The sequence below is a fragment of the Mesoplodon densirostris genome, chromosome 6 (genome assembly GCF_025265405.1).
Source record: "Mesoplodon densirostris isolate mMesDen1 chromosome 6, mMesDen1 primary haplotype, whole genome shotgun sequence".
NCBI classification, from domain to species: Eukaryota; Metazoa; Chordata; class Mammalia; order Artiodactyla; family Ziphiidae; genus Mesoplodon; species Mesoplodon densirostris.
The window spans coordinates 4,815,191-4,825,479 of NC_082666.1; positions in this window are offsets into that span (position 1 = coordinate 4,815,191).

Sequence of the window (10,289 nt, forward strand, 5' to 3'; positions counted from 1 at the left end):
TACCGTGAACAGATTCCAGCCCAGTCTGCTGAGTTTATTCAGGGCCTCGCCCCTGACATTTAAAGCCCTAACCTGTTTATATGAAGAAGTGTTGACCTGCTGAAGGTCTTGAGAAGGACAGGGGAGTCCCCAGAGCTTTCTGCAGGCCCAGCCTAGGTGACAGGTAACGTCCTCTTTGTGGTGAACAATACCAGAGAGATGCTGCCTTCCGAGGTGTCCAGAAGAATGGGTGGCTCCCACCTGGGTTCTGGTACCACCCAGGCCCTCCACACCTACCCCCGCCAGGCTAAAAAGACCCAGAGGATAAAGGGAGTTTAGTGATGGGGGAAGCAATAGAACAGTGCCACTCCAAGTATGGTCCAGTAGCTGTGGCATCATGGGAGCTTATTAGGAGCACAAATCCTCGGGCCCCACCCCAGGCTGGCTGAATCAGTGACTCTGAGGGGTGGGTCTGGCAACCCAGGAACACTTCCACACAGCGGGTGATTTTAGATTAAATACCAGGGTTTATCACATTTAAGATGCCATCGCTTGTAAGATGCACCACTATTTCATGATCCCCTAAGAAAAGCATGCTGCCAATTAAACGATGGCACACGCTTTAATGATAATCCGTTGTGATACATGAATCAGTCACACCAGCCTTTCATTGCCCTGGAATTCCTTTCATGTCTTCCAAGGGGGTTTGCGGTCTCTCCTGCCTCAAGTCTTACTGTCTTAACATGTGACAAGCGATCCCTTCCCAGGGCCGCCGGTAATAGAGCATAATAACACAGTTGCACTGACTTGCGGGTTATCTTCCTTTCTTTGGTCTTGTAAGACACTTGTTTGTTGCCAGAAAATCCCGAATTGAGGACATTGGGTGTATAATAACATTTTGTCACGTGGCTGTACGTCTTTTGGAAGGCATTTAAATGGCAAGTAGACTGACCCCGTGCAGGACGTATGGGTACTCAGAGCTCGTGTGAAGTGACGACAAGGTGAGTTGGCGCGTGTGCTGATGACAGGCGCGTCCCGACGGCCAGCTGGCTGACAGGGCACATCAGGGAGGTTCCCGTGTGAGGAAACCAGCCCTCTAATGATTGATGGGCTTGTGGTGACAGTACACCGCATTGTAAGAGAGCTATTTGGATTTTTAAGTGTTTGCAGCAAATCTGAGAGTGTCCTCGTGGGTCCCAAAGATCTCTCCACCCCCCGCCGAGCTCTGTTTCCAGTGGAGAGAGAGCAGACCTTGAGTTCAGAGCCGTGGGCAGGCGGTGGTTTGTCCTTAGACGGAGGGACATTATTCCTGTCCTCTCTGCGTCGTTTTCAGTGATACCTACTCTCTGTGGCCCCTGATGCCTGTTCCCCATTTACAGGCGTGATAAGAAGCTTCCATGTGAAACTAAGGCACTTAGGCGAAAAAGTGAGACCATTAAAGAAAAATACTAAATAATAGCACACACCAGAAGCTAACACAGCATTGTAAATCAACTCTACTTCAATAAAAAATAAAAATAAACAAATAAACGAGAGCACAGGTAGAGTGTAGCAACAACAAAAAGTGCCAAGGGCGTGCCTGGGCCCGGGCCTCAACTCTGGCCTCCTACTCCCAGCTGTAGCACTCAGACAAGTCGCTCGTCCTCTGTGAGACCCCGTCCCCTCTCCCACAAGACGCCCGGCTGATGGCCCAGTGATGGCGAGGCAGGAGAGTTGGAGGGGGCCGGGGGCTTGTAGACGAAACATGATTGGCCATGAGCAGATAACTACTGAGGCTGGACATTGGATAGGTGGGTGATGCGTGCTACTCTTCTATTTTTTTTTTTTTAACTTTCCCTCATTAAAAGGGGAAACAATATAAGGGTCCAGCTAGTCAACCTTTAGGGCGTTCCCCCCTTTGACCTTCTTCTTCAGTGCCGAGTGGGGGAAGCTGAAAGGGAGGGGGCTGGGCTCTGGAAAGGTGAGAGGGGCCGGAGGGGGAGGGGCTTGTTCACCAGGTCCCCGAACACTTGGTGTCTAAGAGACACCCATGAGAGAGCCTGGCTTTGTGTGTCAACCGTTCAAATCTAGAGAACATGTTGACCTGAAGTGGGCCAAAGTAGAGGCTGGAGGTGGGTTGGGATCAGTTCCATGATGTGGATTGGGAGGAAGCTGGGACCTAATGCTGCTGTGGGCTTAGCCACTGGGTCTGGAAGCATCCTTTGGTACCCCTTACAGAAAGGAGCATGGCCATCAACGGGTGTGCCAGCCCCCCATTCCTGAGACTGTGCACGGGGGAGCCCCAGGCCAGAACGACGAGGTATTTTACGTGACTTAATTACCACCTGACAGCTCAGCATCTCCTCTGTGCCAGGCGCTTTCCATATGCTGTCTGCTTTACTCCCGGCGGGTTCGTGCTGTTTTCCCTGTTGTGTGCTCAAGGCCCGGAGGGCCTGGGTATCCCGCTGCCCGCGTTGTCGAGCTCCATGGCTACTCAACAGCAAAGCTTCCTCCCCAGAAGCAAAGAGACTAACCAGTCCCTGCTCTGCTGAGTGTGTCGTGTCAAGAATTGCCCGAGAAGCACTCGGCCCGAGCTTGGAAACCTCTGTCTTACAGATGCTTCTGTGCCAGGATAAGCAGCGATGCATCTACCCCGTACTTTCTGCCGGCCGGGTTACTGTTAATCAGCAGGGCGCCCGTTAGGAGCTGACAGAATGGGATGAGGAGGGCCGTAAAAGGTTGTCCAGACTTTTTTTCCCCGCACTAAATTGGGAATTGGCCTTTTGGTATCGAGTGATGTTTTTACACTTCACACTCCTGACGGAAAGCTGCAGGCACAAAATGATGATCTTTCAGTGTTAATGTGCAAACTCTCCATCGCATTTAGAGTGTCAGAGTGTGGGCCTGATGCTATATCGAGAGCCTTTTAAGGTCACTCGAGCTGGGAGGAGGAGAAGGAATGGCGACTTCAGCCGCCAGGATTCTCACAAGGTCCCGAACCCCCGCCGACTCGACGGGAGGCGTCTTGGGGCCGTCGGGTCTGTAGATAGAGGACGACCCACCTTGCTCGTCGGCGCCTCACAGCGTCCGCGTCCCCACTGGCGTGCCGAAGTTGAGCGGGGGGGCTTCCACTGTCCTGCCTTCGACAGGGAAGGGTGGGCCAATTCCACTCCACCTGCTTCTTGGGGTGCAGCCAGCAGGGCTGGTCCACCGCAGGCAGAGCTCATTCAAGGCCACACCATACGTGCATCAGAGATGAGCCTGTGCGGGGCGTTCGTGGACAAACCTGTCCTCCAGTTGGTCTGCTCGGGAAATAATTAGGCTTCACTTTCTAGGACAGGCAGGTTTTTCTCCCCGTCTCTGCCATCCTTCCCCCATTCTCATCCCCACCCCCGCTCCTTGAATTCATGGAAGGAACCTCAAAACATCACTCCCAAGTTGCATTTTATATATATATATTTTTTAATTTATATTTTTGCTGTGTTGGGTCTTCATTTCTGTGCGAGGGCTTTCTCTAGTTGTGGCAAGCGGGGGCCACTCTTCATCGCAGCGTGCGGGCCTCTCACTATCGCAGACTCTCTTGTTGCGGAGCACAGGCTCCAGACAGGCAGGCTCAGTAGTTGTGGCACACAGGCTTAGTTGCCCCGCGGCACGTGGGATCTTCCCGGACTGGGGCTCGAACCCATGTCCCCTGCATTGGCAGGCAGATTCTCAACCACTGCGCCACCAGGGAAACCCCCAAGTTGCATTTTAAACTGCTGGTTGGCTGTTCCCTGTTATTAGTACTCAAAGAGATAAACCTTCAAGTTCACAGGCACATCCCAGGTAGAGCATCGCCTTGGCAGCTTTTAGATGATTAGTTACTCAAGAACAGCTTCAGCCTGTCTCTGTGCTAATTGAGTTTGAAATTTCAGCTGCACATTGGCTGTCCTCAGGGACAGTGGGAGCGGTGGCTTAGTGCTAACTGAACAGGTGGGTCCTGCCACCAGCGGGCTTCATCTGCATCATGGGTCCCCCAGCTTGATAGAGACAAAAGAGTGAAGTGTCCCTCTGGCCAAGAAAGGTACGGGGAAGGTAGGGGACGAGGGGGGCGATGAGGGGAGGGTGGAGGACAGTAAGAGGCCATGAGCTTGAGAGCCAGCCTGGGCCGCCAGCAAGCTCCACCAGCCCCCCACCTGTGGGGTGGATCGTTACTTAACGCGTTACTCACCCTTGTCTGATTCTTGGCCGTCATCTCGATCATAGCCTCGCTTTCTTAATTCCAGAAGGAATACGTGTGTTCCTTTTATAGAGAATTAGGTAATGTGGACAAGCAAAGAAGATAATACCCATCACTCCCACTAGCAAGAGACAATGACCAGAGCACTTTGGTGTATACCTTTCCAGACCTTGCTATGGACGTGTTGGTGCGTGCACATTTTTTGTAAAAAAAGCAGATCGTACTGTGTACTGTTTTGAAACCTGCTTTTTTCTGTTTAGCCAAGGCTAAGTTACTCCAACACAGAGGCCCCAAAACAGTGGCTTAAAGAATATAGACACTTACTTCTCTTCCACTTCAGCGCCCCAGAAGAAGGGAGCGCTTCAGACCCCAGGGCTGCTGTCCTCCACGTGGTCACTCAGGGAGCCTGTTCCTCCGTCGTCTCACCCACGTGACCTGGGACATGGTCTGCATGGTGGAAGCTGAGTCACAGGCACCTTCTGAGTTTACAAAAAGGGTAAAACGCACAGGTGTTGTAAGACCAGACCCAGCACTGGCATGGATCAGTTCCACTTGACCTTCATTAACAAGGACTTAGTCACATGGCAGACCTGGTTGCAAGGGCTGCTGGGAGGATGCAGTCTCTAACCGGGCCCCTGTGGGTCCGGCGGAAACCCTTGTTCTGAAAGAGAAGGGAGCAGCCTCCGCCGAGCAGCATGCTCTCCTGTGTCAGGAGCGTGGGAAGTGATGCTGCCCTGAGGGTTTTGTGTTCCTTGTTTCATCTGTCCTTGGGTTTTGTGTGGCAGTGGCCTTCCACGCTTTGATGACCATAATTTAGGCAATGAATCTCTCCTGGATGTTTAGGTTTTTATTTTGAAATAATTATGGATTCACAGGAAGTTACCAAGGCGTGTATAGGGAGGTCCTGTGTACCCTTCACCAGCCTCCCCCAATGTCAGCGTCTTGCACGACTGTAGTATCAGCACAACGTTCAAACCACGAAGTTGACATTGGTACGATGCATAGAGCTTGCTTGGATTTCGCCAGCTACACATGCACTCATTTATGTGTCTGTGTGATTGTGTGTCTGCATGTAGCTCCACACAGTTTTACCATGTGTGTAGCTTCGTGGAACCACCACACCATCAAGATATCTAACCGTACCCTCCCTGCAAGACTCCCTCATGCTACCGTTTTCAAACAACACACACCTCCTTCCCCATGCCTAACCCCTGGCCACCCCGTAAGCTGTTCTCCATCTCCAGAACGATTTTATTTCATGAATGTTATATACATGGAATCCTGCCGTATGCGTCCTTTTGAAGTTGGCTTTTTTCACTCAGCATAATTTCTTTGAGGCTCATCCAAGTTGCTGTGTGTATCAATAATCCATTCCTTTTAGTTGCTGAGTAATATTCCAGTGGTTTCCACACTTGTTTAACCATTTATCCACTGGAGGACGTTTGGTTGTTTCCAGTTTGTGGCCATTATCAATAAAGCTGCTATGGACACTCATGTACAGATTTCTGCATGAAAATAAGTTTTCATTTCTGTGGAATATATATGCCCATGAGTACAATTGCTGGGTCATATATTAAGTCCATTTTTAGCTTTAAAAGGAAATGCCAAACTGTATCATATTACATTCACACCAGCAGTGTATGAGTAATCCGGTTTCTCCACATCTTTACCAGCATTTGGTAGTGTCACTATTTCTTATTTTGACCATTCTGTTAGGTGTGGAGTGATACCTCATTGTGTTTTTTACTTGCATTCCTCCAGTGGCTAATGATGTTGAGCCACTTTTCATGTGCTTCTTTACCATCTGGATATTGTCTTAGGTGAACTGTCTGTGCATGTCTTTTGCACATTTTCTAATTAGATTGTTTTTAAATGCTGAGTTTTGAGAGTTCTTTATATATTCTACATATGAATCCTTGGCAGGCATATGATTTGCACATATTTTCTCCCAACTGTCACTTTTCTTTTCATCCTCTTAATGGGGTCTTTTGCAAAGCAGATATATTCAGTTTTGATGAGGTCCAATTTATGAAATTTTTTGATCATGGGTTGTGCTTTTGGTGTTGAGCCTAACCTTCTGGGTTTCAGATTGTGGTTTTGCTGTAGTGAACGTTGTTGCTCGCCCTTACCTCCCCCCTCCCCCACCCTTCTCTCTCCCTCTCTCTCTCTCTGTCTCTCTCTCTGTCCCTCTGTCTGGAGGTCCCCCCAACCCTTCCATCTCTCTCTGTCTCTGCCTCTGTCTCTGTCTCTCCCCCTCTCCCAGCAGGGACCTTAGCTGCCTTCTCGTTCAGCCTGTCTATTAGACAGTCACTCAGGGCGTCCAAGGCCTGCAGCCCTGTTCCTCACTCACCCAGCAGGTCAGGGACAGCGTGGGGACCAGAACGAAACTCCCTCAGTCAACGTGATTTCCACTTCCCCAAAACTCTTCTCAGGAAAACACTTGAACTGCAGTGTCCAAATGAAATAGATCTGCTACAGCACAGCGTATTAAAAGAAAGCGTTGGCAGTGACAGACTTGTTTCTACCGCTCGGCCTGGGCCCCGGAGAGCAGTGCTCTGATACAGCCCCTCTGCTAGGCATGGTCTAATATCAGGGGTTTTCGCCCTCCCTGTCATGGGATGGCAGTCGGGCAGCATCCTGCGGTCAGATGGGCAGCTGGGGGCCGAGTCCCTAGCACTTAACCAGGCCTGTGTGAGGTTGCTAGGTGAATCTGGGAGAGCTTCCTGGGGGTGACGCCCACCCCCATCACAGCTGCCACCCTCCAGACTGCCAAGCCACCCAAACCACATGCTGATGGCTCTGTTGTGGGAAGGGGACGGAGGGGGCCCAGAGATGTGCCGGGTGCAGGAGCTATCTGCCTCAGCAGATTGCCCGCCCCTTTCCCGTGATGCACTCAGCACCCATCCCTCCCAGGCAGGACCCCACATGCCCAAGGATGCCCAGAGTTAGGGTTAGGGTCCCTCCCCCACAGGCTCCTGGGGGCCCACACTCAGGACAAGGGGTTGTCATCACCCCAGCCTCATGCTTGCTGTCACCTTCCTCTGGGAGGACACCATCCTCAAACATGGCGGGGGGAGGGGCACCGGGCTGGGGCGTGGAAAGAGCCTCCAACGTGGAATCCTTTTCAGGAAGCGCCAAACGTTCCCACCTCCTGGCCTCTGAGCTGTTCTCTGCCCAGACATCCTGCCTCCAGGAAGCCCCATGGTTTGCTCTTTTTTTATTTTTCCAGATTAATCATATGCTCACCCAACCTAGTTCCTCTTCTTAAACACCCAGCCAGACAATTGCCTGGGCCACTTGCATCTATGTGGGGCCGTGGAACATGAGCAGAAGAGGCAGCTAAAAGAAGACACGCATTTCCCATGCTCTCTCTTCCTTTTCTGAGGCACGCAACAATAGTAGGGTTAGAGGATGAAAGGATTCTGAATCCCTGAGTCACTGCCTGGAGGCGAGCTGCCCCAGTGAGCCACCCAGCCAGGAGCTTCTGTGGCGGATTTTGTGTGAGAGAAGTAAACTTCTAAAGCTTTTATTGTGTTACATCACTGAGATTTGGGGTGTTCTTTTTATAGTAGCTGCTAGCGTCATTTATCCCAAACATCATACAGATACACTGGAAACAATGCCACAGACAGTAGGTTCTTTTTAGATGGTAGAGGTTACTGTTTCTCCCGTTCCTACCTTAGCTTGAGTCCGAGTCATCTTTCACTTCAATTAGAAGAGGGCACACAGAGTGCCAGCTCAGGCTGTTCTCTTGTTCTCCCAGGAGGAGCAACCTTATCAGACAGGCCTTCCTGGCCGTTCGCTAAAAGCGTGGACATTCCATGCCTTCCTGCCCCTTTCCTCTGCTGTTCTTCAGAGCGCCCACCACACTGGACATTAGTTGTTTGTTTATCTTGTCCACGCCCCCTACAAGAGGGTCCACTCCATGAAGAAGGAACCGTGTCTGTCTAGGGCACTGCCCTGTCCCCTTGCACACAGTAGGTGCTTAATAAATATTTGCCGAAAGTGGGAAGGAATAAGAAAGCCAGGCTCAGGTGTCTTCTCTGCTCCTAAGTAGGTGACGGCGGGCTGTCACTTGATCCCTCTGAGTGTGGGTACTTCATCTGTGAATTGGGCCAGTGACTCTGGCCATCCAGTGCGGAAGTCCTGTTAGTGATCACACCAAATATTTATTGTGCACCTACTGTGTGCAGGTACTAGGTGCCAGGGATGCAATTCACATGGCAAACGAGAAAGGGCCCGACAGTGAAGACAGCTTTGTCAGTGACATCCATTGCAGGCACAGTGAGTTTGTTCTGGGGCAGTGGTCACCCAGGTGGGCCTGTTCCATCTTCTGCCATGGCCTTGGTGACACCCACTCGTCTCTCTTTGCTTGCTCTGAAGAAAATATTCAGAGCAAGGAATCCAGAGGGTAGGCGGCAACCCCAAGGGAAGGCTTCCCCTCTGTGAAGCAGCCTCAGCTGTGCATCAAGATCATCTTTTAAGCACAAGAGATTTAAAATGCCATTTGGAAAGCAGAAGTACTCAGAAGAGAATGTCAGGGTCTCGGGACACCGCCCCATTTCCCGATCCTATCTGCATTTCTGTGAAACGTGCCGCATCTCCCTGCCTTGATTAGAATCGAGTCCCTTTCTTGCCATGGCCTTTTGATATTTGACTTTGCACTCGATGCCCCTAAAGCTAATACACACTGGCCTTTCATTTCCAAAGGGTAGTTGGTCATATTAATGATCGCCAAAAGGCCAGAGTTAATTTGCTCTCCTACCTGTTTCTTTCCATTAGTTTGCAAACCAGCAAAGTTCAAGAAAACTTCTGAGCATGAAAGAGTAGGGATCTAATTAGGAAGCAGGCAGGTAGTTATAAAACTTTTTTTGTAGAACTTAGGGGCCATAGCCGAAGGGTGGTTATGAGATCATACCAGCAAGAGACACTGAATACCGTGTGAGCCAGTCCTAACCGTGGGCCTGACACACGGGGGCCTGGACAACCTGTAAATGGGTGAATTGTGACACTGTTTAGCGTGTCTTCAGCCTCGGTGAGGGACCCCAGGCCAGGCCACCTGCTCAGGGCAGGGAGTGCCGTACCTGGACTGCAGGGGAAGGGCTGAAGGTGACAAGGGACAAGGGGGGCCCTACAGCTGCCTCCTTTCTCAGAATATAAATACCCGTGATGTGAGGCAAGTGGGATAAGATGAGTCTAGTTCCATTGCCCACAGTGAAGGTGTCTCATTGCTGAATCTTGTACCTGGGCCTGAGCATTTCCAAGTTCAGCACCTCACTGCATAGAGGCTGTGGGTTCTCAGGAGCCACAGCCTGATGACTGAGTGCCCCAGGCAGCCAAGTGCATGTCAGGGATTCTGTCCTACCACGAGCCGCATTTGTGCATGGGGAGCACGTGACCACAGGAATCCAGACACCGTGGTGGTGTCACCCTTCTTGGGATAAAACAGGAGCTTGCCTTGCCTCTGGGGGACCAACCCCTGATGCCTCCTGTCAATCCACCTGCTTCGATTAGATTGTCTCTCATCAGTGTGCCCTTCCCCACCCCCACTCCAGGGGAAGGAAGTCCTGGCCAATCTTAGTATCAGATTCACCCAACACACACAGTCCTACTATGATTGGTTCAGGGGTGGGCACGTGCTCTAACCCCACCAAAGACACACAGTTATGTCTTGCTGGGGTGCTAAGAGAAGAGTACCACTGGTTTCCATGGAACTTGAACAGAGGGAGTTGAGAAGCTGCTGGAACCAGGAGCTGGAGGGCCCCCTGCAGGAACCTAGCTCACTCCTGTGCAGCTTGGGCCAGGTGGGGAAGGGGAAGGTCCCTTTTCCTGCAGTGTGTGCGGTCAGTGCTTAACATAGGGCCAGCAGGCAAAGAAGAAGTATTCGAAGGGCCCAGATCCATTGTATAGATCAGGCAATGAAGGGTGAATTTGCAGCTGAAAGGCAGTAAATTGGTGACTGGCGCTGTGAGGCCGTGCTCTAGGTGTCTCTGAGGTATTGCACAAGCCTTCCCTGGTTTGATCTTTGCCCAGAAGCCAGTTTTTAATTTGAGATTTTTCTTTTTTTTTTTTTTCTTTTTGCCCCCACACCATCTGGAGAGGCTAGGAATGA